This window comes from Phocoena phocoena, chromosome 1, assembly GCF_963924675.1.
Source record: "Phocoena phocoena chromosome 1, mPhoPho1.1, whole genome shotgun sequence".
Taxonomy (NCBI): Eukaryota; Metazoa; Chordata; class Mammalia; order Artiodactyla; family Phocoenidae; genus Phocoena; species Phocoena phocoena.
In genome coordinates, this window is record NC_089219.1 from 129,158,128 (window position 1) to 129,162,304 (window position 4,177).

General features: G+C 39.0%; 1 non-coding gene across 1 annotated transcript; it reads left to right on the forward strand.

Annotated features, from left to right (window-relative positions):
- The first annotated feature begins 2,423 nt into the window (after window positions 1–2,423).
- On the forward strand, window positions 2,424–2,527 carry LOC136140451 (U6 spliceosomal RNA). Its single transcript, XR_010657616.1, has one exon. It is a non-coding gene; the product is annotated as a U6 spliceosomal RNA (small nuclear RNA).
- Window positions 2,528–4,177: the final 1,650 nt, after the last annotated feature.

Consider the following 4,177-nt stretch of genomic DNA (forward strand, 5'->3'; position numbering starts at 1 on the left):
TGGCAAGTAGTAACAAATGTCTCAAGCTTATGTAGCATTTTAAGCTTTTCAAAGCACTTTCACTTATTTTTCCTCTCTCTTTGCATCAGTTCCCCAGTGTTCTCCTTACATTAAACAGGAGCAGTAATGATCCACGCAAGCTGTCCATTTAACAAACACAGTCCTTTCCTGGGCACTGCTACAAAAATGCTTCATTTTATTGTAACAAGTGCACCTGCTTCTTTTTTATGGCACTGCCTACATGGGACTAGTCTCTTGCACAAAACCCTTGAAATATTTGGTGGCATGACCATGTTCTCCTTATTATTTTTAAAAATAAATGAATAGTTAATCATGTAATTGAAGTATAGTTGATTTACAGCATTTTGTTAGTTTCAGGTGTACAGCAAAGTGATTCAGTTATGTATACGCCCTTTTTCCAATTCTTTTCCTTCGTAGGTTACTACTGTGCTATACAGTAGGTCCTTGTTGTTTACTTACTTTACATAGAGTAGTGTGTATCTGTTAATCCCAGACTCCTAGTTTATCCCTTCCCCCACCTCCCCCTTGGTAACCTTAGGTTTGTTTTCTATGTCTTTGAGTCTATTTCTGTTTTGTAAATAAGTTCATTTGTATCATTCTTTTAGATTCCACATATAAGTGACATATAATATTTGTCTTTGTCTGTCTGACTTACTTCACTTAGTATGATAATCTAGGTCCATCCATGTTGCTGCAAATGGAATTATTTCATTCCTTTTTAATGGGTGAGTAGTATTCCATTGTACATTTGTACCACATCTTCTTTATCCATTCATCTGTCAATGGAGATTCATGTTGCTTCCATGACCTGGCTATTGTAAATAGTGCTACAATGAACATTGGGGTTCATGTGTCTTTTCGAATTAGAGTTTTTGTCTTTTCCAGATATATGCCTAGGAGTGGAATTGTTGGGTCATATGGTAGTTCTATTTTTAGTTTTTTAAGGAAACTCCATACTGTTTTCCATAGTGGTACACCAATTTACATTCACACCAACAGCATACAAATGTTTTTCTCCACATCCTCTCTAGCATGTATTATTTGTGGACTTTTTGACCCTTAGTCTTTTTTTAACCTTACGAGCCCCAGGTTCTTTGGCTAGTATGATGTGGCCCAGTCATCCTCTCTGGACCTATCCCAGTGCCACTCAAAACAAGGGACTTAGAGTGGAATCTAAAACTCCAGATGTGACCTGGCCGGATGTAGCTGTGTGACCATCACTCTCCCTTGTTCTGGATCTCCTGCTTCCAGAAATGAGACTAAGAGGGCATTAGTTGTCCTAGCAGCTACATCACTTCATTCTCTCACATTGACTTGCCACCAACTAAAGCCTTTTTGTCCTTTTAGTGAGAATAGCTGTTCTGACTGCTTTCCTCAGGCTGCTAATATTTTAAAAACCTATATACATGACTATATTCTTCCTTATTAAGGTTCCCCTGGCTAGATTCCAGCCATTTTCAAATCTAGATTCCATCAATCATTAGTCCTCCCAAGTTTGACTATCTGGTCCTCTGTCTTCCTCTCAGTCTTTGATAGAAGCCTTGTCAGGAGCCAAACCCCATGGCATGACTTTAAAGCCCTCCCTTTAGATCAGCGATTTTCAAGGGCCTTTTCTTAAATCTCTATTCTATTATGAAAACATTAAAATATACAGAGAAGTAGGACTAGTAGCGCAAAGAACACCTATGTATCCTCTACCTATAGGGTCTACAATTGTCAATATTTTGTCACATTTCCTCTATTCACATATTGTTTAGCTCAATCATTTAAAAATAAAGACACATGACATTTTACCACTAATAGTTCATTTTACCACTTGCAGCTCTGCACCCCACCCCCACAAAATTCTCCTTCAAAGGATAGCACCTTTATCAAAAGTAACAAAAAATGAACAATAATTCCTGCTTGTTTTCTCCACTTCGTCCATATTCAAATTCCCCAGTTTGTTGCCAACATGTCTATCATGGCTTTGACAAAACGAAATCAAATCAAGTGACACATTGCATTTTTGGCTCTTTTAATCTAAAAAAACGATACCTCAACTTCTTTTTTTCGATGAATTGCCTGTCAAAGAGACAAAGATAATTGTGTTTTAGAATGCTAAAGACCTCTTTAAATACTGTCTGTCTTCATGTTGGTAATGTCAAATGCTGCTACCAGGTGTGAACGATTTATTGAAAAATTACTAATTTTTCTTGTCTATTAATCAAATCCCTATGTAACTACCAATAAGAACTTCTGATAAGCATGAGATAACACTCTGACCATATCAGGTTGATAGAATCACAGGGATAACCTCGGAATTGTGCTACTTTATAATTGTGTAACTTTGGTCAAGTTACTTAACCCCTGTGAATCTTGGTCTCCTGTGCTCTGTAATGAAGATAAAAGTATCTGTCTCAATAATAAGAGCAGCATGTATACTAAAATTGGAAGGATACAGAGAAGATTAGCATGGCCCCTGCACAAGAGTGACATGCAAATGTGTGAAGCGTTCCATATTTTTTAAGCTATGTATATTTATTAGATATTGCAAAATATCCCTTTATGAGAGTTTTCTAATTTATATTATCACCAGAAATGTATGCAAGTGCCTGTTTCCCTCAGCTTCAACAAGAGTGGTAGTAGTTTTTATTTTTAAATCAATTTTAGAGAAATTATATCTCTGTGTAATTGAAATTTGTATTTCTCAAATTATGAGATCAGACATATTTGCAATATGTTTAAGAGTCATTTTTATATATTTTTTGGTAAATTGTTCAGCTTTTAAACTTATTTTACTATCATGACCCATTAATTTTTTAATTAATTAATTTATTTTTATTTATTTTTGGCTGCATTGGATCTCTGTTGAGCTATGTGGGCTTCTCATTGTGGTGGCTTATCTTGTTGCGGAGTGTGGGCTCTAGGCGCACGGGCTTCGTTGTGGCGCACGGGCTCTAGAGCACAGGCTCAGTAGTTGTGGTGCATGGGTTTAGTTGCTTCGCGGCATGTGGGATCTTCCTGGACCAGGGATTGAACCCATGTCCCCTGCGTTGCAGGCAGGTTCTTAACCACTGCACCACCAGGGAAGTCCTTGACCCATTAATTTTTAAAGAATAAAATATTTAATTAGCCAAATGGCACAAAAGAAAAAATCCTACAAAGATTGATGCAATAGCACTCACAGTTTCCATTTAGAGTCTCTGACCGCAGGAGCAAACAAATTTTCATTTAACATTTGGAAAGCTGACTTTTTAAACTAACATTTATCAAACTCATACTGTATGCTCATAAATGATCAGCTGAGCACTTATTGTGTTACCTACTATATGCTGGACACTGTGAATTCACATTTCATCTTTACAGCAACCCTACAAAATAGGTAGAGTTATTATCCCCATTATATGAATGAGGAAGTTGAACTCACACATGTTAAATAAGTTCGCCAAGTTCACACCAAGTTGGGAATTGAACTGAGGTCTTTCTGAGCATGTAGTTGGAGCTCTTTCCACGACCCTACTCTGCCTCTTTGATTGTAAACAGTGCCCAGTTCTTATTCAACACAGTATATCTCATATTTCCTTGCAATCAATCACCTCAACCTTGTTAGAGTTAAGTCCTAAGTAGCAATTCCTCTGTGGAATCCTCTACCTTCTGAGGGATAAAAATGGCTCCAGACCAAGCCAAGCCAAGCCTCGTCTTGTGTTTTCTCAGGGTAAGGAATGCCATGTGCTTGCTCCAGGCAGAGGCCTCTGTTCTCTCAGCCTGTTATCGGTGTGTGTCATGTGTTTGGAATGGGAAGCAGGCTCTGGCATGAAACTCGCCCACAAGGATAGACAAGGCTTGGGCGGTGGATGGTAGAGGGTAGGAAGGCAGACTAGACCCAAGAGTATGGCAAAGTCAGTGAACGAGTCTTAACAGCAGTCAGCCCTGGTTTTCCAGTCCACAGCTGGAGCCCAAAGTGGAGCACAGCACCAGTGGGGAGGGAGGTGCAGGAGTGTGTATGGAGGGGAAAGGAGACACTTGAAAATGTCACGGGCAGGAGTTCATCACCTTGGAAGTCTGGTTACCTATGGCAAAGCCCCATCGTGGAACAAGTTTCAAAGGGCTGCCCATAGAAGGGAGTCTGGCCAGACCAAAACTAGAAAGCCCAGGGATTCCCAGGAGGAACATA